A 27,550-nucleotide genomic window follows, 5' to 3' on the forward strand; every position below is an offset into this window, starting at 1 on the left:
CTCACCGTGACCAACACAACCACACCACCAAACAAAACACAATTCACAAGATCCAAACTGAAGAACCTCGGCTGCGTCACCTTACAAACTTCAGAAGACCTTGGCCAGTGTTATGGTGAAGTTACAACATTAACAGCGAGTGGATGAAGATGGTGCAGCGTTAACAGTATAGTGGATGAAGATGTAGCAGCGTTAACAGTAGAGTGGATGAAGATGGTGCAGCGTTAACAGTATGAGATACGTGCAGCGTTAACAGTTCTAACGGTCTGTTGTAGATGATAATGGTGGTGTGGTGCTTAATAACGGTAGCAACTGTTATTAGCTTCGAGTGTTAAGACGCATGCCATCACGTTCTCTTCCTCCTCCTTCTTCTTCCTTTGTCTTTCTTCTCCTTTTTTTCCTTCTCTACGCCTTCCTCTTTCTCCTCCTCTACGCTTTTCTCTTCATCCTTCTCCTCTTCTTCCTCTTCTACATCTTCCTTTTCCTCCTCTTATTTCTCGTCGTTATCAACTTTTTCATCTCCTTAGTTCCCGATCGTACTCTGACGTTCACGGCTCTATACATACTGTACTAAGTGTATCCTTTGTCGATCACTGTACTATGTATGGTGGTGGTGTGTGGTGACGGTGGTGTGTGGTGGTGGAGCGTGAGATGGTGTGTGGTAGGGTGGTGGTGTGGGGTGGTGGAGTGTGAGATGGTGTGTGGTGGGGTGGTGGTGTGGGGTGGAGGTGGTGGAGATGGTGAGGTGGTAATGTGCAAGTAGTGATGGTTGTAGTGTGGTGGTGGTAGTGGAAATGGGTGATAGTGATGGTGGTAGTGTAAAGCGGTTGTAATGTTTTGTAGCGGTGGCAGTATGCGGTAGTGATGATGGTAGTGGTAGGTAGTGGTGGTAGTGGTCACGTCGTCAAAGGTCAGACAGGTCACAGGTGAGGTATACAGTGGGAGGGGCAGTTGAGATGACAGCACCCCCCTTCCCCTCCAGGTAAACAGGGATCGGGGCATGAAGGGGGGTGGGGGGGGGGCAGTAGGTGGGGGTTTAATCCATGGAATTATTATCCAAACGGGAAATAAGGAATCAACACGCTACACCATTATTATGTCAAGACGATTTAGTGATTTATTATATGTTTTAATTAGCTATTACTTCGACTATCGTGTCGTGGGAATATTAATGTATATATCATGGAACCAATTATGTTACATTATGATTATTCAGTTATACCACTCATGTTACTGGTCTCTCAGGGTCGTCTCAATTAGCTAACTATTTGGCCGCTGTGTCACGGGAATATTACGTTGTTGTTTTATTGGAATTACAAGTTTGTTCCGTTTATGTAAGAGTGTTATTGTCAGAGTTCAGAACTATCCTGTAGGCGACCGTACCTGTCACGCCACCACCCTCCCTCCTACCTGGTCGCCCGTACTCGCTCCACAACCCCTCCTATACCTTCTACTCCCCCACTCCCCCCTCCACAATTATCACCCACGCCCTCCACCCTGGCGCAGTGATGACCTTGCACCCACTGTTATATGTGGCGCACTACAAAAAAAACATTCACAGCCTTAACGACATCCGCCTCGCATCCGCCCTGTGGACCCCCAACAACACACACCTGCGTAAATGTTTCAACACGCACAACCACTACAGCAACACACCTGTACACCTCTACACCTGCAGCATACGAGCATACCAGTATTATACATTGGTCTAGGTTTTTGAAATTTAATATTGATACAACACAACCTAACCATTAACACACTCTTAACCTGTTAGATGAATTGGTACTCGTTGACCATCACAGTAACACACAGTATAGCCTTACAGTGTGGTAATGAACTGTGAACAAACCCTACACACGGCACCACCGACAGTCACCAGCGAATGTTTTTTGCATTTTATTTGTTCGTAATATTTCGTTCATTTCTTGTTTCCATGTATTCTGTCGACCTGACTTGAAATGTATACATACATTACTTTACACTGATGCATAAAATAACCCATACACTACGCTGTTTATCTGCACACCTAAACTACACTACATGCTTACCTAGTTTAGAATGAAGTGTATTAAAATAATAGCAATGAAATTTTTAAAATCCGCATAACATCCGCATCAGAGTGTGCGGATGTGGATGTATGAATCTATGCGGATGCGGATGTCACATACATCACTAATACATACACGTCCGGACACACGCCACGATCCAAACAAACAATAAGCCATACCCACCCCCTCCCTCCCTCCCTCCTTCCTTCCCTCTCTCTTCCTGCCTCCCTCTTCCTCTCTCTCTCTCTCTCTCCCTTCCCTCCCTCCCTCCCTCCCTCCCTCCCTCCCTCCCTCCTCCCTCCCTCTCTCTTCCTGCCTCCCTCTTCCTCTCTCTCTCTCTCTCTTCCTCCCTCCCTCCCTCCCTCTTCCTGCCTCTCTCCCTCCCTCCCTCCCGCCTTCAAGTCCTATACCCCCATCAAAAAGCCTGTCCCATCCACGTCCCACTACCAGCCTGTCCCACCCACGTCCCACTACCACCTTGTCCCACCCACGTCCTCCTCCTCCACGTCTACATAACTCATTAACACCTGTCATTAAGCACTGTCATCCGCTGCTCAGGTCGTTACAGTAAGTCACTTGTTGAGTTCTACTATACAGTACTTAATGTTAGGTTCTACATCACTAAACAGAATAAAGTAACATCAAAGTAACGTTACACACCAAGGAAGATTAAGTTACATCACCAGGTAAAATAATATCAGTCAGGTGAAGCAGACATATATATGGTGGTGCGTGACTCAGACACCTGACCCTCGAGGTGAAGTTTCTTAAGTTCTTTACAAGTGCGACTCGGAATATAATGCTTTCCAAGGATCTACTCCCCGGTGGTTATTTATATTTATCATCAAAAAGTTTAATATGAAAAATAACGATGCCATTTTGTCCCATATTAACTGACTCGTCCGCTTAGGCAACTTAACAATGGAAATGTTGACCTTGATACGAGTGATACTGAATGCTTTATATTGTAAGCTTCATTGTTCACATTATTTTTTAGGTTAACAAAGCTTTTGCAAAACATCATTAACATAAGAGGCGGATAACGAAGTGCTACACCTGATGGTAACTTTCACCCTCCCCTCACACCTGCATCCGGTGACCCTACTCATGATGTGCCACACCTGTACCTTAACAGCGGCACCTCACCTGAGTCACTCATCATTTACAGTGTCTCTGAGATGATGTTGGTATTAATTACAGTCTGTTTATGGAACTGTAAAGACAACCACGTCAATTACCCGTGTGGTTCGTGGAGTCAGGAGGACCACACGAGGAGGACCACACGAGAGGGACTACACGAGGAGGACCACACGAGAAGGACTACACGAGGAGGACCACACGGGGAGGACCACACGAGGAGGACCACACGAGGAGGACCACACGAGGACCACACGAGGAGGACCACATCAGGAGGACCAGACGAGAAGGACCACACCAGGAGGACCACATCAGGAGGACCACACATGTCACAGACTCACCTGACGATGGAAGACAAACAGACCAAGTCCTCAGGTGGCGGTACAGGTGTATGTAAATTATTAACACCTTGAGTCACTGACAACTTTCATCACTGCTGGCGTCTGGTGGTGAAGTGTTGTGTACTCAGGCGTTGGGTGGTGAAGTGTGATGTACTCAGGCGTCTGGTGCTGAAGTGTGATGTACTCAGGCGTCTGGTGCTGAAGTGTGATGTACTCAGGCGTCTGGTGCTGAAGTGTGGTGTACTCAGGCGTCTGATGGTGAAGTGTGGTGTACTCAGGCGTCTGATGGTGAAGTGTGATACTCAGGCGTCTGGTGCTGAAGTGTGATGTACTCAGGCGTCTGGTGCTGAAGTGTGATGTACTCAGGCGTCTGGTGCTGAAGTGTGGTGTACTCAGGCGTCTGATGGTGAAGTGTGGTGTATTCAGGCGTCTGATGGTGAAGTGTGATGTACTCAGGCGTCTGGTGCTGAAGTGTGATGTACTCAGGCGTCTGGTGCTGAAGTGTGTACTCAGGCGTCTGGTGGTGAAGTGTGGTGTACTCAGGCGTCTGGTGATGAAGTGTGATGTACTCAGGCGTCTGGTGCTGAAGTGTGATGTACTCAGGCGTCTGGTGCTGAAGTGTGATGTACTCAGGCGTCTGGTGCTGAAGTGTGGTGTACTCAGGCGTCTGGTGATGAAGTGTGGTGTACTCAGGCGTCTGGTGGGGAAGTGTGGTGTTCTCTCACTTGTGTTCGAAAACCAAGTCTTCCTCAACACTTGTATTATAAGTTGTGACAATGTGTAACGAGAGCCAGTTAGGTCCTTTTAGTTTATAGTAAATGTTTCCTATTGTGGAAGTATTTTGCAACTTATTCCTTTTGCTTCCATCATCCTCCCCAAACAATGCTAGTCGTCCCTGTACTGTCCTGTCACGCGCCAATTAATGCTTCCTCTGTACCCTACCATACCCTTCACCCACACACACAGACTGTAGTTCCACCTATCAGCGAGAAGCCAAACCAATGTCGATCATAACCTATTACCGATATTAGTGGTGACGTAAATAATGAGGGAACAAGTCATCACAGATCCTACAGCTCATCACCTTATCTTTACTTGACATGAAAAACACAAAGAATAATTTATGATAATTAGCTCATAGGTAATTGACAATAACGGGTGGGTATATAAGTACACATAACAGTATTGTAATATATAATAATACCTAACGTTCTACACAAGTAAAATATTGTCGTTCATCATTTTACTCTTATAAATGAATCTTTTATTTCCAGAAGTAAACATAATTGTTGTCACAGCACCAGTGTGTACCCACCCCTTGTTATTGTCAAATGCCTATGAGGTAATTATGATCAATTATTCTTTGTGTTTATCGTGTTCGTAGCTCATTATACTTAATATACGTTAAATGGTGAGCTGTAGGTTCTGTTGTGACGACATGTTCCAAGCGACTTAGCCCGTGGCGGTACACATTTAAAATAAAAAATACACTTCGCTACAGCACACGTTTGGTACTTGTTAGCAACCTAATATTACGACACTAGACCGAATAAAATATTTCTCTCAACAGAATATTATCAAGTCATTGTCTATATATGAATAGTTACGTCACCTGGTAAAACATCTTTACTCACGGATCTTGTGGTGTGGGTGAGTGTAGTGGTGTGTGGGTGAGTGTAGCGGTGTGTGGGGTGAGTGTAGTGGTGTGTGGGTGAGTGTAGTGGTGTGTGGTGTGAGTGTAGTGGTGTGTGGGTGAGTGTAGTGGTGTGTGGGTGAGTGTAGCGGTGTGTGGGTGAGTGTAGTGGTGTGTGGGTGAGTGTGGGTGTGTGGGTGAGTGGTGTGTGGTGTAGTGGTGTGTGGGTGGTGTAGTGGTGTGTGGGTGAGTGTAGCGGTGTGTGGGTGAGTGTAGTGGGTGAGTGTAGCGGTGTGTGGGTGAGTGTAGCGGTGTGTGGGTGAGTGTAGTGGTGTGGGTGGTGTAGTGGTGTGTGGTGTGGTGTCTGTCGGAGTGTAAGTGAGTATATGGGGGGATATACTATGTAGGTGAAAGGTATATACAAAGTCACTTACAAAACATTAACCAACAAGAACCACTTAGCCTATCCATTCATATCCACTTAGATCAAGATGCTCTATTACTCTCAAAACCACAGCAATAACAATCTCTTACATACAATCTGAACGAGACCAAAACATTGAGAAACTCTGTCCATGTTGAGACAATGTTGATATAATCTTTGTTTAACTCTTGAAGTGAATGTGTGGTGGCTAGGGAAGATTACGTCAACCTTAAAGAATTAAACCATCGTCCTGAAAGAGTTAAACCATCGTCCTCAATGAGTTAAACCATCGTCCTCAAAGAGTTAAACCATCGTCCTCAAAGAGTTAAACCATCGTCCTCAAAGAGTTAAAATGGTGTTTAATACTGCGACAAAGTTTATTCCCCTAATTACCTACACTAATTATATTAAGGGATACTTTAAAAAACAGAAAAATTAAGTCTTTTACGTATAATTAACATGAGAGACTACAGTACTTGGGTCTCCATCTCACACAGAGCTTAGGGTCAGTTTCCCAGTCACACTTGTACTCTTTGTGGTAACTTGACCTTACCCGAGTTCTGCTTTCCCCGGATCTGTGAAGCTTTAATAACTGCTGCAGTTTTCCCACTTACGACGCGGTTTGAGTTTCCCTCGACGCCAGTACAGTCACAACGCGTCTCCCAGTAACCTACTGGAGTCTGTGATAAACATTAACTGAATTACCTGAAGAATCCCACCCTAATTAGTGTTAGGGTGGTTAAACTTCAGGTGAAACAAGCTGGGACAGAGATTCTTCTATTGACCAACTTGTGTCCCATTTTTTTTTACATATAATCTTCATTATTCTTAGTACTGTTGGTAAGTAAACATCTCTTGCTAACTACCAGCAACTTCGCACAGAGACGTGAGAGAGGGCGGGTGTATCTAGTTATTCACACAGTCAAGACACGGAGTTACGGTGGGTTGGTAGAGGCCAAGGTGGAGCATGACAGACGTACAGTAGGTGGTGGCGTGAGGTGGGCAGGTCATATGGTCCAGACCCCACACGTAATGTTTACACTTCCGCCAACCCCCACCAGTCCACCATCATGTTTTCTCCACAGGACGAACGTGGTACTTAAAGTTTGGGCTACTCATAGAAACACCTAAAGGAAAGCGATGAGGCAACCAAGACTCTTTAGGGAACGAAGGTAAGTAGGAACGTGGTGGTAGTCATTCACTGGAAGAGCGAACGCCTGAATTTACTGCAGCAAACAGAGCATAACCACTAATTACTAAATATACTTTTGTCATGGTTTGTTAACTGAACATTGTCTTAAATCATACTGTAAGTAGACATACACACAATGTTCAGTCACTCATCTACGTTTATTTTTTGTTTATTTTGCTCTGGATCAGTTTTGTTTATAGGACAATGTCAGCTGCAGGAGAGGGGGAGAGCGGAGGCTGTAATTCGTGACAATCAACGTTCATCTTGGGATAAAAATTCGTGTCAGGGGGTGAGGAATGGCTGCAGGGGTCACCGCACTGCTACGACCTTATTGTGTATAGTTCTTCCGCAGACCCTAATGAGGCCACCACCAGGACACAAGACGGTCAGCTGGTGTGTGTGTGTGTGAGTGTGAGTGTGTGTGTGTGTGTGTAGTTCTCGACGGTCACCAGTGAAGGTCCCCGGCACAATTCGACTCCCTCAGTGAGAGTAAATCACCTTTTTGCAACACCGTGTTCTCCCGAGCAGTGCCATTATTGTGCTTCCGAGCGTACTGCAACACTATTCTCTCTAGCAGGAGGAACCACAGCCAGCAGGAGGAACCACAGCCAGCAGGAGGAACCACAACCGGCAGGAGGAACCACAACCGGCAGGAGGAACCACAGCCAGCAGGAGGAACCACAACCAGCAGGAGGAACCACAACCGGCAGGAAGAACCACAGCCAGCAGGAAGAACCACAACCAGCGGGAAGAACCACAACCAGCGGGAAGAACCACAACCAGCAGGAAGAACCACAACCAGCAGGAAGAACCACAACCAGCAGGAAGAACCACAACCAGCAGGAAGAACCACAACCAGCAGGAGGAACCACAACCGGCAGTAGGAACCATAGCGACGTGGATCAACGCCTTCTGTTACATCACCTCTCACAGTCAGTTGCTCAGTAAACTCTTGTATTGTTCTACTGTACAAACACACGTGTCCTTCAGCTTCTCTGTTATCAATGCAGTGTACATGTTTCCGTGCCAGCACACTTTAACGCGCCTTAATTTTATTTTTACCACATTCTGTTTTATGTCCGTTTTGTTCCATCGTAAAATTATATAAAAATGTAAATGTTCGTTTTTTTTTTTACCCAATAAGCGTCTATTATGTCTCTCCAATACGTGTTTTTTATATAATTATGTCTCCAGTACAATTTTTTTTATCATTATGTTACCTGACCATGTGTTTTTTTGTAACCATTATCTCCCTAATAAATGTGTTCTCGTATCGATATAATAACCACAACGTAAACATTAACCTGTTCTACATTTGTGTGTCTAGTGTGGAAGTATTCACCAGTATTTCTCCCAAGCAGCAACAGAGGCGCTGGGGAGTCTGAGGCAACCATCTAACATCGGATCATAGCTTTTTTTTTATAACTGACCAACAACATAATCTTAAAATGTGACCCTGATTTATTTACGTGTTGTTTTTGACACATGGATAAATTAGCTTTGTGGATGTGTGGGAGGGGGGTTGGTGTGGATGGGTGTAGGGGTATTTAGTTAGCTAGTTAGAAGTGGGTGATGATTGGTGGATAAGTGGGCGGATTTGTGGGTAGATGTGTGGATATGCATGTGTGTGGATGAAGGTGCAGGAGCTCTTTCTATTCTCTGTCTGTGTGTACCGTCCATCATCCTCGCCCACCTGAGGTTCACCTGCGTCACGCTCAAGGAACCAGGTGAACTTCAGCTCGCGTCTTGCCTGCAGTGGTCATCCTTTACTGTGGGCGTAAAAGGTTGCGCCACTATCCCTGCCCACCAGTCCTACCCACCACCATCCCTGCCCACCAGTCCTACCCACCACCATTCCTGCCCACCAGTCCTATCCACCACCATCCCTGCCCACTAGTTCTATCTCCTACTATCCCTGCCCACCACCATCTCGACCCACCACCATCTCGACCCACCACCAACACCTCAACCCACCATCACCACCCTGACCCACCACCACCACCCGACCCACCACCAACACCTCAACCCACCACCTCAACCCACCACCAACACCCTGACCCACCATCTCCTGCTATCTCACCATTATCTCCAACAGTAGTAATTTTCCTGAAGGTGACTGACTGACTCTGTTTGTGTGACTCAGCCCAGCCATCGATCCTCTCCCTCAGGTATCACCATAATTGGCCCAACACACACACACACACACACACACACACACGCACGCACACACACACACACACACACACACACCTACCTATATTCCCCTACTACCACCACCACCATTTTCATCGTTCACTTACAAACTTACAATGTATAAGTTTACTCTCATGTGATTGTAAGTAGAAACTATATTACTCCGGTACTTGATATTACTTATACAAAAAATTAGTTAGACCACATTTTAAGTATGATCAAAGTTTATGTTTCGTTATGCTGCCCCGTTCACAATGCTCAAAGCCCGACGAAGGTACACACGATCACATAACACGGAATGTGAGACGTAAAAACACGAAAGAAAATTGTGAGATGAGATTTGATTATGCTGAGACAAGTTTCAAGTGAATTTATCTGAAACTTTCTGAGAAGATATCATGATGACAGGTAAGCCAAGGTGAGGCAGGTGAGGTAAACACAACACGTATTTCTTATTCGTTTTCTTTTATAATGTTACGAGTTAAATTTTCTAAACAAGCAGTATAGGCGATAGGCACTATATAGCATAAGGTATAATTAGAGTATTATCATTAGTTAATATATGAAAAATTTTAATATACACTAACATTAAGCACTGAAGCACTGTATAACGCTTCAGAATTCCTCTATATTTGCTCTCACAAAATATGGAATACTATAACATTAATAAAATACATGTAACCATCACTGTCTCTTAGTAAACAAACAAAATATAAAACTAATATTATTATTATTATTTTTTTTGGGTATTTGTTTGTTCTTGGGGGTTTGTTATCACAGCCAATGATATTCTTTGTTGGTGTGAAGATTTGTTTTGATTGGTTGTTAAGTTATTGTTTATATTATGACAGGAAAGTTTCGTTGTGTATCTGTATCAGACTCCCGGGATATACCCCAAATGTATTTCTTTATCTTCCTCCTTCTCCTCCTCCTCCCCTCTTTTCTTCCTTCTTCCCTCTCCTCCTCCTTTTATCCTTCCTGTTAAGTCTCCTTTCCTCCTCTACCTACCTTGTCCTCACATCCAACGTTTTTCATGCCTTCTCTCTTCCCCCTTCTCTTCCCTCCCTCCCTTCCCACTCTCTCTTCTCTTCCCTTTCTATTTCTTTTTTTCCGAAACACCAGAAAAACAAGAAAAAACAATTGAAACAAAACCAAGTCAAGGTAAGCAAAACAAGCACAAAAAAACAGACAAGCAAACGAGTATAAGCCACCACACAAAAACACCAACAGCTAGGGGCGTCACCAGCAGCTGACCCCAACACCTTCCACTATCTTACTTCTCTTATATTCTAGTTTTTACCCGAGTTGACTGACGGGGGCGTGGGTAAGTCATTTAGTACTATGTGTCTGTCTGTTTTTGTGTCCGAGTTAAAGCGATCGTGTTTTTGTTTGTTTTTATGTTCGACTTGTAGCGATCGTGTGTTTGATTTGTGTCCGAGTTATAGCGATCGTGTGTTTGTCTGTTTTTGTGTCCGAGTTATAGAGACTGTTTTTGTGTCCGAGTTATGACGAATATGTGTATGACTATCCTCAAACTTGTCAGGTGTATTCGTCCTGATGTTTTCTGGTCAGGTTATATTTTTAAGCCAAAAGATAAGGTCGTGGGTCATCGTTGAATGTCGCTTCTCACTAAGAACCATCCACAATTATTGACAGATTGGTGTAAAGTTTCCACAGATAAAAGAGGCGACGTTTCTCCAGCGATAACTTTACTCCTGATCATTTTACCTCACTGGCTGCCTAAGTTATCACTGGTATAGGATTAAAATTGGCACTACTTCTTTTTGGTCAACATCAGACAAGTAGATCTGGCCAGAGTGCGAGGGTGCCACTGCGGTGAGGTGGGTGATTACCTACCTAAAGTACCCAGGTAGACGCCGGGCCGGGGAAACCATGGATTGTTATATAAATATCTCCCCTGCATGAAGGTTCCCCTGTAAGAAAGTCCCCCTAAAGAAGGTCCCCTATAAGAAGGTCCCCCTACAAGAAGGTCCCCCTACAAGAAGGTCCCCCTACAAGAAGGTCCCCTACAAGAAGGTCCCCCTACAAGAAGGTCCCCTACAAGAAGGTCCCCCTACAAAAGGGTCCCCCCGCCAGAAGGTGCCCCACAATACCCGGTGGTGGCGGCAGTTACTTAAACGGAGCCTCCGCCAGGCTACATGGAAGTGGTGGGCTTCATGATAGGGTAGAGCGACTCCAGTAAAAACAAATAGTACTTGTGGGTGAGTCTGGTGCGGTTTTCCTGGTAGTTGAAGAGCTGGGGGTGGGGGAGTGGGGGTTGCTGACGAGGTCGTATTAGTGGCCACAAAAGCTACCATCTGGATACGCTATTTTCTTATATTTGTTTTCCTTCTAAATTTCAACATTTAGTATCAAATAAAAGAGTAAAAAAAATAAGAGAAAAAACTCAGGTCCTCTTTATGGGGGTGTCGCCTTCAACAACCCCCGGCCCTCCCACTGTTGATGGTCGCTGTGCTGAGATACAAGACCACAAGCACTGGCTTTTCTCAATAGTTCCCTTACCGGGTTTTAAGCGACCAAAATTTTACATGAAATTTAATTCCTCAAAGTTCACGTCTAATAATTCTAATATACATTCAGGAAGTTTTCTTAGTTATAAGCCTCAGAGAAAATGGTGAAACTCATTAAAAACACACATGTTGAAAAATCAGTCATATTAACTCACAGGGACGAACCAGGAAGAACCCCAAACAGCACTATTAACCACTCGCCCTTTTTTACAATTTTCTCGCTCTAATTAAGAAACATAAGCTGTACCGTGACCCCTGGACCACCAACTAAGTGAGACAGTTTTTGTCTCGCCTGCGAAGACTGTTGTGACAAGAGGGAGACAAATTCTACTTTTCAAACTATGTGGTCTACTACACTAAGCTCTCATGGTAAGATCAGAGACTCAAAAGATATCAAGAAGGACCTATGTTACTATACTTGTTCTGTTATCATCCGTACACTATCCTTATCACTAGGACCTCCAGAGATGAAGTAAAGTTATCATTCTGAGATATATACTGTGTGTTGATAGGGAGTATACAGGTTAACTGGACGTGTATGATGGTCGTGTTGACATGGCGTGAAGAGTGGGGTGCAGAGAGTGGGGTGCAGAGAGTGGGGTGAAGAGAGTGGGGTGAAGAGAGTGGGATGAAGAGAGTGGGATGAAGAGAGTGGGGTGCAGAGAGTGGGGTGAAGAGAGTGGGGTGAAGAGAGTGGAGTGAAGAGAGTGGGGTGCAGAGAGTGGGGCACGGAGAGTGGGGTGAAGAGAGTGGGGTGAAGAGAGTGGGGTGCAGAGAGTGGGGCACGGAGAGCGGGTGTAAAGAGAGGGCGTGGAGAGTGGGTCACAGAGAGTGGACGCGGAGAATGAGTGCAAGGAGTGGGCGCAAAGAGTGGGACGCACCACAATACCTGCACAGTTCCTTATCTACAATACCCCTATGAAACATTACACCATACAGTGAGGTAAATATATCGGAAATGTCCAACACGACACCTGATAAACCGGTTCTTATTTTTGGAAGGAATGAAGAAAAAGAGGAATTTCCAGCTAACGAAAAAGTTGTCTTGTAAAGCTAGGAGCGTCTCCCCTGTCCTTTGGTGAGGCTGACATACATCTAGACCTTTTACTCACCTCTTCCAGCCCCCCCCTATCTCTTCTCTTCCATCTCCTCTCATTCTCCTCTCTCCTCTTCCATCTCCTTTCACTCCCCTCTCTCCTCTTCCATCTCCTCTCATTCTCCTCTCTCCTCTTCCATCTCCTCTCACTCTCCTCTTTTCTCTTCGTCCATTTATGTATGTATGTATATATGTATGTATGTATGTATTTGCGAGTGTGCGTAATTTATTCATTAGCATACAATTTCATGTTGAATTAATGTTAACTCGTATGACTAGATCACTGTATAAATACGTATCTCTCTCTTTATCTCACTATCACACACCGGTAATACACCTGTTTACAAAAGCAATCAACTTTGAGATCAATTACGACATTACCTTTACCTTAACTATGTATCATTAATTACCTGAGTAAATTAGAACTTTCCCTAAAAAATCACTTTAAGTCGTCCACCATCAGGAGTTTTATAATGACGGCGCCTACAGGAGAGATTTATCGTCTTACACAGTTCCTGGTTATATCTGAAAGAGACGAGTTAATTAAAAGGTATTGTTGTGTTACCTATAGTGTGAAGGAAGTTTAATTATGGTATGTTATTTTTATCAGTAAGGATATAACGAGTAATGATAACATCCCCCCTCGTTAAAAATATCTGTTTATTTATAATGTTTCCTGGGTTAGCGAAGTGAACACAACTGGTTACACACACACACGAACAAACACACATACACCAGGCGGATGCACATGAACGCACCAGCACACACACACTCACCACCACACCTTCACCACCCCATCCCCTACCCACACACCCACCCACACACCCACCCACCCTCAAAAAATCACAAATCTCCACCAAATTCAACAATATCTAGACCAGCCATAACTAATATCCTAAACTGTATCATTATTACTGAGACTAACACCAGATTATTTCACCAGGAGAGAAAACTATGTGAAGAATAAATGAATAAAGAGAAGACATGAAAGACAATAGATAAAGGGAAACACAGGAAATTGGATTTATCGAGAGGTAGCGAAGCGGAAAGGGAGTTTATTTTTTGAGGCGTAAATAATTGAGGTAGAAAGAAGGAGAGAGAGAGAGAGAAAGAAAGAGAGAGACTGTTTAAGTGAATGAGGAAGTGTGAGAAAGAGGTCACGTACACCACCTCATGGACAGATACAACCACGTACACCACCTCATGGACAGATACAACCACGTACACCACCTCATGGACAGATACAACCACGAACACCACCTCATGGACAGATACAACCACGAACACCACCTCACGGACAGATACAACCACGAACACCACCTCACGGACAGATACAACCACGAACACCACCTCACGGACAGATACAACCACGAACACCACCTCACGGACAGATACAACCACGAACACCACCTCACGGACAGGTATGAATCGTGGTTGACCTTGGTTTGATACCCAATAGCTCTTTTTTTTTATAATGAACACACGGGCGGGTGAAGGAGAAAAGGAAGGAATAGTGGTAGGGAAGGAAAGAAGGAAGAAAGGAATAGGTGGAGAGAGGATAGAGAGAAAAGGGAGATCGGAAGGAGGGTGGAAGTAAGGGAGGTCGGAAGGAGGGTGGAAGTAAGGAAGTAAAAGAGATTAAAGTGAGTGAGAAAGAGTGAAGGAGGGAAGGAAAGGGGGGAAGGAGATGTGTGGTGAGAGAGATGAAGGCAGAAGAGGAGAGGATAGAAAACCCGCACTAACACTCACGAGAACTTAAAAGACAGTAATCCACAATCTGGTTTCTCCTACCCGGAACTCTATCCACTTGTTTTCAATCCACAAAAAAAAAGTTAATACAAAAAAATACAAAAATCAATTAAAAAATGAGGCAGCAGTGGTCAGCAGCTCAATCTATTTCATGGAGAGAAAATGAAGTGTGGTGGAAAGGTAAAATATATTGTGTCGTGATTGTAATTATTGTGTGAACTTGTGGTGGGAAAGTGAGGGTGGGGGGGGAGGGGAGAGGGGGGGGGGTGAGAGAGGGGGTGGTTCAGTAAGAGGGGTATAGTGAAGAGTGGCAGTGAGAGTTAGTGAGGGGCGTCAGTGAGGAGGAGGGTCAGTGAGGGGGGATCAGTGAGGGGGGGTCAGTGAGGAGGAGGGTCAGTGTGGTCGTGTGTCCTGGATTACCAAAGACGTCTACACAAAAACTTGACTCGACCTGAAATCCTTACTTCTATAATAATTCTTCTTATTCTTGTAGGTCTACACTTCTTCATCCTTGGCCTCCTCTTTAACCCTTTTCTCCTCCATCTACTCATCCTCTTCCACCATCTTCTTTCCCCTCCTCCTCCCCCTTCTTTCTCTCCCCTCTTCCTACCCCCTCTCTCTCCTCCTCTCCCTTGCTCTCCCTCCCTCCTCCCCCTCTCCCTACCCCATCCCCTTCCTTCCCCTTACTCCTTCCCCTGACGATTTATGTGAAGGACAAGACTCAGTGACGTAACTTATAGCCTCTAACGATGCTTCTGGGCAACATTGGTAGCCACGAGTAGACGTCAGTAAATACAGATAGATAAATAGGTAGATATATGCATAGGTAGATAAGATAAATGGGAAGACAGGTGAAAGGTAGATTAATGAATTGGTAGATAGATAAATAGGCAGATTAATACAGGTGCAGATAGATATTTATATAAACATACATAATTACATATTTATGCATATATTGAATTTAAAATTATGTATTGTACATACCTGAATATATTTAGGAAGACAAAAGACAGACAGAGAGTCAAAAATGAGATCTATATATACTACGAACGGACGTCATCATAACAATGGAAAACAAACCATTATTTGTCGAAGATATAAGCACGATGGGCTGTTACTGGGATTTGCTAGGATTTACTGGGACTTTTTCTACTTACTGGGATTTATAAGGAGTGCCTGGGATTTGTAGAGGGTGCTAGGATTTGCAAGGATTAATTGAGATAGGCCAAAAACCTTCCCAGTGTTCTCGCTGTCCAGAACAACACCAATCTGTAAACAAAAACGAATATATTAATAATCATAACAGATAGTGAACAATATATTTATTTCTTTGTTTAATCCCAAACTAATACTACTGATGATGACGATGATGATGATGATGATGGTGATGATGGTGATGATAGTGATGATGATGATACAAAAGCAACCTCAAGAGTTCTCATAAAATTCGCTCAAATAATAAGAAAAGTGAAATAAAAATCGTAAAAAAAAAGTAATAAGAACTAAGTAAAAATATTAAATAATGAAAAAATAAAAAAATCAAGATCTAATAAACAATAGAATGTAAACAAGTAAACAGGTTCAAGTAAGGAGCCGTGGTTGGGTGGTAGGAATATGATCACTGATAAAAGTTCCGTTATATGTACCTGGTTCGACACCCCCCTTCCTTCTCCTCTTCCTCAATTTTACTAACTTCCTCCTCCTCCTCTCACCGCACCCCCCCCCCCAAGCTTCTCTTCCTCTTCCTTCTCTCCCTCACTCCTCACAACCTTCTAACATATCACCTCACGCGTCACTTTCACCTGTCAGGCACCTCACCCCTCTCTCCCCCTTCCCTCATTTATCCTCATTCTCTTTCCTCATTCAGCCTTCTTTCTCACTCCTCTTATTTCTCTCACTCCAGGTAAATGCTCCAGGTAGGAAGATCTTAATGATAAAAATAAACACGGGGAAAGAAGACGAAGACCCAGGTGAAAATAACAACAAGGGCATCTCGTTACCTACAGTCCATCTCCCGCTCACCTGAGATACACGTAACACCTTTTATGACAACTGAAGTGAATAGAAGCACAGACCAACTAACGAACGTGTGTGGACTAACAAAAACGATTTCTTTATATTTTAATTTCGTTGAGGGGGTGATAATATATTTATTTTTTGTGTGAAGGGGAAGGGGTGGCAATGAGGGGGGTGAGGGGTGGTAATGAGGGGTGGGGTGGTAATGAGGGGGTGAGGGGTGGTGGTGAAATGAGGGGGTGAGGGGTGGCAATGAGGGCGTGAGGGGTGGCAATGAGGTGGGGTGCCAATGAGGGGTGAGGGGTGGCAATGAGGGCGTGAGGGGTGGCAATGAGGGGGTGGGGTGGTAATGAGGGCGGGAGGGTGGCAATGAGGGGGGTGGGTGGCAATGAGGGGTGAGGGGTGGTGGGTGAGGGGTGGCAATGAGGGGTGAGGGGTAATGAGGGGTGGGGTGGTAATGAGGGGGTGGGGTGGTAATGAGGGGTGAGGGTGGTGGTGAGGGGTGAATGAGGGGTGAGGGTGGCAATGAGGGGGGAGGTGGCAATGAGGGGTGAGGGGTGGTGGTGAGGGGTGCCAATGAGGGGTGTGGGGTGGTAATGAGGGGGTGTGGGGTGGTAATGAGGGGGTGTGGGGGTGGCAATGAGGGGGTGACCTATATTCAACTAAGATTAATACAATACAACTCAGGTCTTTAGGCATGTTGGTCTGGCATTATTTATCACATACAGACCGAGGATGGATGTGTGTGGTACAGTTTTAAGTTTTTACTGCTCGTGTGGAGTATATGGTGGTGGTCCTCGTACTTCCTCATGCCCGAGCTGTAACTTAGAACCCTCTTAACGACTTGACAATTTTTTTTAGCAGGTAGTAATAATATTTGACCACCAGTTTTGATATTATTCATAAATGTTGATTTCTCCTTTGTTGTGTTCTGTTACAAGGTCACACACACACACTTCTACTACTACTACTTTGCTGTCACTCGGAATCGATTATGACGATCATCCAGCTATGATACAATGATATGAGTTATTAAGGATGTCACCTTCGTTGGTGAGCTCTGAGGTGACTCGAGAGGCCGATACAGGACGGGCAGGGTAGTATTGCACGTCTTTCCGACGAGTGCGCGCGCACACACACACACACACACACACACACACACACACACACACACACACACACACACACACACAAACACACACACACACACTTAAATCTCACAAAGCCATACTCAACTAAACTATTATTCAAAAGATGAACTTGTTAGCCAATAATTCCCTCCTATCAAGGCTAAGGGCTGGCTCTCACTCACACAAACCAGACCAGGAAAACGTCACAGGTCTCCCTCTTCCTTTTGTTTACATTACCTGGCTTACCTTGACGGCGCTACACCTGGGAGTGGCCACCAGTTTGTTAAGTTATCTTCAGGATTCCCAGTGTTCTTACCTCCACCGCCTCGTCAGTCAGACTGCTCAACTTCCATGGCTCCATGGCTGGTGGAGTTCCTAGAGAGCACCAGCCGGCCCTCACTAGCTCTCACCAGATATCAGGACATACCTTACACACAGAATCCTCAATCGCGATGTGATATATTCCATCTCCGTACCCGATATTACAATAACAGTAACAATAGTAAGAATAACAATGAGAATTGGAATAATAACAACGACAAGAAGAAGTAAAATAATAATAATAATAATAAAAATAATAATACATGATAATTAATCGCCTTCAACAACATTATCAACATTAATCACCATGACTGTAACCACCACCATTTCCTTCACCATCACCACCATAAATACCACACCATTACCATATCCACCACCGTATCCACTACTACTACCACCACCATAATATCCACTTCCATCATCACTATCATTACCACTACTACTACCACCACCATCATGATCAACCACCATCACCATCACCACCACCACACCATCACAGCCCCATCACCACAGTTATCACCACCAACAACAAATACTCAGACAGAGATGCATCAAGGTTAGCTAGATAATGGAATACCAGTGTAAACACCTGTTAATTATGACTCATCACACGCACACCAACAGTCACCACACTCTCTCCAACAGTCACCACACTCTCTCCAACAGTCACCACACTCTCTCCAACAGTCACCACACTCTCTCCAACAGTCACCACACTCTCTCCAACAATCACCACACACGTCATCACATTTACATTCCTACTCATCTCATAAATTATATAGTTATTATGTAAACAATATGCAATAGATATTTTGGTCATATATACAGTACATAAAGGCACTACACTATCATGCCAACAGAAGAAAGGGTTACGGTCCCCAATTCTCTTATTTTAATCTACATTATTGTTATCAATTATCAATACAACACAAATAAATTTAGTTCCCACAGATACTCGTTACAGTATAACTTGTCATCCATCTAACATAGTATTGTTGTTATGCGTCATTCATCTAGTATTGGTGTTATGTTATGCGTCACCCATTTAATATGAACTTTGACCTATGACCTATTTCCTTTTCAATTTATATTCCCGAGAGGCAAAAAACACGGAACATGAACTATGAAAACGGTCAATACTGTTCAGCCCAATTTTTCTTCTCCATTTACAGGTTGGCTGGCTGTCAGTATTCTCGCATATTTACCATATTTGGCTGACAGTTGCCCCCAGCTGTTAGACGGAAGTTGTTATCATTTCTCTAATCTGAATTCGTAAAATTTTTCCAGCGACGAAACTTTATACTTATTATACAGTGCATAAAGTAATGCCATCTGTGTGTGGTGCAGGGATCATTATTTTGGGAGTGTAATTATCGCTTTCCACCTTCCTTAAATAAAAGTCATACTACATTAGATACTGTTATAAAACACCAATTTGAACGATAAGATATAAACCAAATTATAACAAAAACTCATTATCGTTTGAAAAAGTCGACATCGTAAAATAAAAACAATTATTAAAAATACAATGTGGTATTACACGAGAATTCTGTAAGAGTAAACATTATTATTTCTTGTTATCTAAGAAAATAAATTACGAGACCCTGGCGACAAAGAGTGTGTGTGTGTGTGTGTGTGTGTGTGTGTGTGAGGTCCAATACTTTAGTTATTACGCGGTACAAATTTACGGTTACCTGACTTACGTATTATTATGCATAACAACATCGACACAAGGACGCCGTGTCTAGTTCTCTCCTAACACACACGCCTCTAGCATTAAATAACAAGATTAAACTATCCCACGTTCAGGTCACTGTACACAACACGGCCTCTTGGGTGTGGCCAACTGAGTGACGGTACACTCCACTACACCCTAGCCATTAAGTGAAAATTCTGTATTTATTTAGTGATTAAAACAGGATCAGGTTAAATAATGATAAATGTAATAAGTTGACATTTAAATATGGGTTGAAAAATTATAGTGGTTTGTATATGGTTGAAAGAATTTGTAGATTATTTTGGGGTTGTGGGGATATGACCAGCGTGTGATCTGTACTTGATATTCAGAGGTTAAACATTGAGGTTTAAGATCACAGAAAATAAAACCTTGAGATAGCATTAGTGTTAATTTGTATTGATAGTCACACACATGTTACTCGACCTACATCAACTAATTTCTATTTCGACGACACGAGGAATGATAACCGAGTGTTTTAGACGGTCTTAAAGAATCAAGTCGAGATATTGTTTTAATCTTATAACTCTTACAATAATGTATAAGTAAACAGTAGCTATAAAGATTAATAGTGACAACTTTCTTGCGCCCGACGAAACAGACACAGACAAAGGCAGAAGGATTGTTAATGTCTGATATTGCGTTATAAACAGTCCTATTACATACTGTGAGGCTTTGCTCTGTATTCATGTGTTGTCTTGTCTTATCGCCCGGACCAGTACTTGTAGAGAAGACTGGACAAGTACTGTGGAGACTCCGTAACAAGTCCTGAGTATATTATTGAAGAAGAAAGCTACTCCGATCACGGTATGAGGGATCTTCTACCTAACAAGACGCGATTCCCATATTAAATAAGTTTCATACAAATATAAGTCTTTATATATAGTGCTGTGCTTAATTTAATTTTTTTCCCGCGTGAGTTCCATTGTTGTGTCATGACCTACAGTTCACTGGGTCATGTTAGAGAATCACCCGACAAACAAGAGGAATGTAAGCAAGGTGTCCCCATCATGCAAGTGTTCAAGCAACAGCGTTAAGTCGTTGCTTAATGCATACTTCCATTTATAGACACACTCAATATGCAGCTGCAGAAAACCGCACCACACAGGCATCCAACATCAGAGAAAAAACAAAGGGGTATAATTGTTTCGAGTTGTAGCTTATCTGTTGGCTCTTGTAGTAAGCACTTGGACGCCTGTTGTACTGATGATGGTTCATTCTGGTGTAGTTTTTATGGTACAGCTGTTGGTGGGGAAACTGTTGCCTTGACCGTGTACTGACAGCCACGAGTTCCTCCCCCACACCAACTGACGCCTGAGAGACGTACGCCAAAACCTTGAGCGTCGTCCTCAACACATGGTGAAAGTGAAGGTATTTGTAATTCCCCGGTGCAAAGCTTTGTTGAGGCTGAGTTTTAACAGACTTCCGGCGTGAGGAAAAGCGGCATGTTGTTAGAGAGCAAACTGTGTGTATGTGTGTGTGTGTGTGTGTGTGTGTAGAGTGTCTGTGTGTAGGTAGTCGTCGGTGGACAGTGGGGGGACGCACACACCCAAAGGTTCAGAAGGCGCCTGTGGAGTTTTCATGGATGGCTGTGTTGACCTTGAGGCAGTCTGTGATTACGCCGCCTCGCCCACCAACCCACCTTCCGCACCCACCAACCCACCATCCTCACCCAACAACCCACCATCCTCACCCAACAACCCACCTTCCTCACCCAACAACCCACCATCCGCACCCAACAAACCACCATCCTCACCCAACCTCTCTCACCCACTAACCCACCTCCCTCATCCACCTCCCTCACCCACTCAACCAAACTCCATCACCCACCAACTCTCCTCCTAACCCACCATCCACACCCACCAACCCACCTCCATCACCCAAACTCTCACCCACTCACCCAACCTCCCTCACCCACCAACCTCCCTCCCTCACCCACCAACCCACCTACCACACCCACCAACTCCACCCACCAATCTCACGCCGTTCTTGTCACTGAAAAATAATTTGTATTCGGCAGTGAGTAACATCCGAACACCACTGACATCCGAACACCACTAACATCCGAACACCACCGACACCCGAACACCATCGACACCACTGACATCCGAACACCACCGACACCCGAACACCACCGACACCCGAACACCACCGACATCCGAACACCACTGACACCCGAACACCACTGACATCCGAACACCACTGACACAAGTGCTAACCGAACACTAAGTGCTACCCGAACACAAGGGCTGACCGAACACTAGTGCGAGCAGTGTAGTGTGGGTGCTGGGAGGTGTGGGAAGGAGTGTAGTGTGGTGCTGGGAGGTAGTGTGGGGTGCTGGGAGTGTAGGTGGTGCTGGGAGGTAGTGAGGATGCGGAGGTAGTGTGGTGCTGGGAGGTAGTGAGGATGCTGGGGAGGTAGTGAGGGTGCTGAGTGTGGTGGAGGTGCTGGGAGTGTAGTGTGGGTGCTGTGGGGAGGTAGTGAGGGTGCTGGGAGTGTAGTGAGGGTGCTGGGAGTGTAGTGTGGGTGCTGGGAGGTAGGAGGGTGCTGGGAGTGAGGTGGTGCTGGGAGGTAGTGAGGGTGCTGGGAGTGTGAGGTGGGTGCTGGGAGTGGTGTGGGTGCTGGGAGTGTAGTGTGGTGCTGGGAGTGTGGTGGGGTGGGGGAGGATGCTGGGAGTGTAGTGAGGGTGCTGGAGTGTAGTGAGGATGCTGGGAGTGAAGTGTGGGTGCTGGGAGTGTGGTGTGGTGCTGGGAGTGTAGTGAGGATGCTGGGAGGAGGGTGCTGGGAGTGTGGTGAGGTGCTGGGAGTGTAGGGGTGCTGGAGTGAGGGGTGCTGGAGTGTATAGTATAGTGTCGGGAGTAGGAAAATTCCTTATCTACATCGGATATGACGTCACTGTTCTCTTGGTTAGTGATACCTACCACACACCTGACCCTACACACACACCTGAACCACACACACACACACCCTGACCCTACACACACACACCACACACACACACACACCTGACCCACACACACCCACACACACCCCCTGACACCACACACACACACACACACACACACACCACCACACACACACACACACACACACACACACACCTGTCCACACACACACACACACACACACACACACACACACCCACACACACACCTCGCCCACCACACACACACACCCCTCACACACACACACACACACACACCCATCACACACACACACCCCTACACACACACACACAAACATCCCACACACACACACACACACACACACACACACATTCACATACACACACACACAAACATCCTGACCACACACACCCCTACCCACACACACACATACATGACCCACCACACACATCCTGGCCCACCACACACACACACACCCCTGACCCACACACACACACCTGACCACACACACACACACACCCCCACACACACACACACACCTGACCCACCACACACACACACACACCCTGACCCACCCACACACCCCTGACCCACCACACACACAACACACCACACACTGACCACACACACACACACACACACCTGACCCACACACACACACACACACTGACCCACACACACACACCCCTGACCACACACACACAGCCCACACACACACAGCCCACACACACACACCTGACCCCACACACCCACCACACACCTGGCACACACACACACACACACACACCCTGACCCACACACACCCCACACACACACCACACACACACCACACACACACACCTGACCCCACACACACACCACACACACCTAGCCCACACACACCCTGACCCACACACACACACACACACACACCTGACCCACACACACACAGCCCACCACACACACACACACACACCCACCATACCACACACACACACACCCCTGACCCACCCCCACACACACACACACACACCTGACCCACCACACACACACCCCTGACCCACCACACACACACACACACCTGACCCACCCACACACACACACACACCTCTAACCCACCACACACATCCCCTGACCCACCACACACACAACCCCTGACCCACCACACACACACACTGACCCACCACATACACACCCTGACCCCACACACACACACCTCTGTGTCACACACCCCACACACACACACTGACCCCACCACACACACCCCTTGACCCACACACACACACACACACCCCTTGACCCACCACACACATCCCTCTGACCCAAGTTGATCATTTGCGGTAAGTTCAATGAAGGTGATTGTTTGGCAAGGTTTTAATATCAGTTATTATTTGGCTGTAATTTTAATTCTGCGATTTACAATATGTTACGATAGCTGTATTTAACGAAGCATTACTCTGTGGCAAATTTTAATCATCGTTTTAGTGATCAAGTATTGGTAGAATTAATAAATTGGCGGCAAATATTTTTTCGAGCGATTAATTTGCGGTAAACTAAAAGGTGGGTGAATGTTTGATGGTTTATTGTAAACAGCATAACAGTAACAGCACCAGTAACAGCAACAGCACCAGTAACAGCTCCAGTAACAGCACCAGTAACAGCTCCAGTAACAGCACCAGTAACAGCACCAGTAACAGCATAACAGTAACAGCATCAGTAACAGCATAACAGTAACAGCACCAGTAACAGCATAACAGTAACAGCACCAGTAACAGCATAACAGTAACAGCACCAGTAACAGCATAACAGTAACAGCACCAGTAACAGCATAACAGTAACAGCATAACAGTAACCACCAGTAACAACATAACAGTAACAACATAACAGTAACCACCAGTAACAGCATAACAGTAACAGCACCAGTAACAACATAACAGTAACAACATAACAGTAACCACCAGTAACAGCATAACAGTAACAGCCCCTACGCAGGAGATTTGTGTTACCTCGTCTAACACTTGTTACCCAGGTAGGTGTGTTGCAGCACCCATGAAGGTGTGTTGCAGCACCCAGGAAGGTGTGTTGCAGCACCCAGGAAGGTGTGTTGCAGCACCCAGGAAGGTGTGTTGCAGCACCCAGGAAGGTGTGTTACGGCACCCAGGATTGTGTGTTGCAGTACCGAGGAAGGTGTGTTGTAGCACCTAGATCAGTTGTTTTGCAGCACCCAGACCAGGTGTGTTGCAGCACCCACAGCAGGTGTGTTGCAGCACCCAGGCAGGTGTGTTGTAGCACCCAGAGCAATTTGTGTTGTAGCACCCAGAGCAATTTGTGTTGCAGCACCAAGAGCAGTGTGTGCTGCAGCACCCGGAGCAGGTGTGTTGCAGCACCCAGAGCAGTTGTGTTGCAGCACCCAGAGCAATTTGTGCTGCAGCACCCAGAGCAATTCTGTGTTGCAGCACCCCGGAGCAGGTGTGTTGGGTGGCAACTCCAGGAAGGTGTGTTGCAGCACCCAGGAAGGTGTGTTGCAGCACCCAGACCAGGTGTGTTGCAGCACCCAGAGCAGGTGTGTTGCAGCACCCAGGCAGGTGTGTTGTAGCACCCAGAGCAATTTGTGTTGCAGCACCAAGAGCAGTGTGTGCTGCAGCACCCGGAGCAGGTGTGTTGCAGCACCCAGAGCAGTTGTGTTGCAGCACCCAGAGCAGGTGTGTTGCAGCACCAAGGCAGGTGTGTTTCAGCACCATACAGGTGTTGTGACGCCCTGGCAGGTGTTGTGGCCCCCAGGCAGGTGTTGTGGCCCCCTGGCGGGTGTTGTGGCCCCCTGGCGGGTGTTGTGGCCCCTAGTAGGTATTATGGCCTTCATGGCAGTCGGTGTGGCATCATAGCAGGTGTTGTGGCTCCATGGCAGTTGTTGTGGCCACTACCACACTTGTACGAAAATATACAAGTTTATCATGGCAGGCAAACTACATTTTCGTGGCATAAAACAACTTGTGTATGACCTACAAACGTTTGCTTAGATATTAAACCACTGTTCCTAAGAAATTTTTAATTTTTGTACTTAGAAACTCAGCAAAAAATCCTTTCGAAACAAGACCACTTTTTCCGTGTATGTGAGTGGATGGCTACAGTGAAGCCAAGTCCTCAACTTCACCTTGGGTTATCAAGTGTAGTAAAAAACACTTACCTTGAAACTCATCACGCAACAGGACTTGGTTTTAACCAGATAAAACAAAAGGGACTAACCCACCCGTGCCTCCTACACTTACCTCATGTGAAAGTGTTCCAATTTTTTTCCAGATCTTATTTTATGAAGTCATTTTAATTTTATGAGTTACCTAGTTACCAAGCAGCTTTTTTATCACTCGTTCTAATCATCTTTGCTAGTATGTAGAACAGTGAATTTTTTCAAGAATCATTTCTTCGAAAATTCACACTAAAATGATATATTGATTGGATTGTATAGAAGAACTTGTACGGCTGTGTTATCTCAAGGTGACGAGTCTATTGTATATAGGATGAGAGGCAGCTCGCTGTCTGGTGCAACTCTCAGGCAGGAGCAGCGCCATCACCAAATTATAGACTAAACTCAGCCTAATGAGCAGAGTGACGACGCACGACACAATTACAGTAAACTGCAGCAGCCCGCGGAGCTGCCCCAAGGCTTTCTCTTACTTACAAAACAAATAACATGGAGTGAAATCCACAATAGGACCTAAACGTCTGCCCTGAGGGACACCTTGCATACCAATATACAGTATTATCACGTAGACCTACTTAGCGTGGGTCAATTTATAGGTCTACAAGAGCTTTCTTTATCTACATATTTTATTAATTTTACTTATATCTTACTTTAGACTGTAGAGGATACTTTATGACAGGTTATTGTTGTTATTGTCTTTATCACATGACAGAACTCTTTATTTTGTATGGTGCAGTACTATATCTTCATGGTTGAAAAGAAACACCAAATCGGATCTTTGAGACCTGTAGTCAATACAAGTTGCGTGGGTGTGACTCAGTGACGTCACGCTGTGTGAACTAACCAAGTGAGCAAGACTCGACTTTGTTGTTAAGTTGCTTAAGAAAAAAATCCCCGCCGGCACCTGATACTTGACGCCCATTACAAATTTAAATGAGTTTCACCTGCGTTATGGACAGCATTTTTTTTTTCTTATTTCAAGGTTACACAACCAAGAAGACAATTTCCTAACCTAACCTAAACTCTAATTTGCCTTATTTTTTTTGTTTTTGTTAGTGGAATAAAAATGTACCCCATAGACCACAGAGCGACAGTGAACGAAGCAGTCTATGTTTGTAGCGTTACCCACAAACAGGACTCGGTAATACACCAACCTTAATGGTAGAGGTACACAGTGCATGACGATCATTCCCTCCCATCCCTCAATGCTACTCTTAATATATTCTACGCCAGACGAACGTTCGCCACCCTTCTACCTACACCAACCCTCTTTTATACTATAAGATATCTCTTCTCAACACACCTCCGCGGCAAGCAACATCGACTGGCTTTCCACCCCTAACGAGCAGTTTACCCATGTCGTTCTACATTCTCCTTAATTACTAACAGTAGTCTAATACTGCGCATGACGTTGGTAATGGTGTAATGGTGAAATTGGCCTTCGAGGACCAACATACTGTACGTCCGTAAAATAACCACAAAGCTCCACTTAACCTAACGCATGACCGCCTCGGGGTGTATCCGGCCAGACCCTCTCTCTCTCTCTCTCTCTCTCTCTCTCTCTCTCTCGTCTGCCGTAAGCCGTCATCGATAACTTTCACCTCCGAGGATTCTAAGTTCAGTATGTGCAGTCGTGGTAAATCATGGTAATGTAAGAAGCGTTGTCACCACAAACCAGTGTGGCTGATATCAGGTTCCAGAGACGGTGTGACGGAGGTGTTAATCTGTGTCGGGCGGAGGTGATAATGAGTAAATATAATGATTCTACGGCTATCACCGAATATAATGATTATACTGTCATCACGAAGTATAATAACTATTGTTATTACTAAGTATAATGATTCTAAAGTATAATGATTCTACTGTCATCATCACTATGTTTCTCACCTTCTATGCCAGACAAAACAACGAAAACTTTA

At 45.1% G+C, this 27,550-nt stretch overlaps 1 protein-coding gene across 1 annotated transcript in view; it reads right to left on the bottom strand.

Moving 5' to 3' along the window:
- The window catches only part of LOC121859295 (solute carrier organic anion transporter family member 4A1-like), an 84,153-nt gene that overhangs the window by 35,105 nt on the left and 21,498 nt on the right, over positions 1–27,550 (bottom strand). Inside the window, exon 2 of the mRNA XM_042356084.1 lies at positions 15,502–15,613. The gene's annotated coding sequence lies outside the window, so the exon portion shown is untranslated. The remainder of the gene's footprint in view (positions 1–15,501; positions 15,614–27,550) is intronic.

The sequence above is a fragment of the Homarus americanus genome, unplaced genomic scaffold, assembly GCF_018991925.1.
Source record: "Homarus americanus isolate GMGI-L3 unplaced genomic scaffold, GMGI_Hamer_2.0 scaffold36188, whole genome shotgun sequence".
Classification (NCBI taxonomy): domain Eukaryota; kingdom Metazoa; phylum Arthropoda; class Malacostraca; order Decapoda; family Nephropidae; genus Homarus; species Homarus americanus.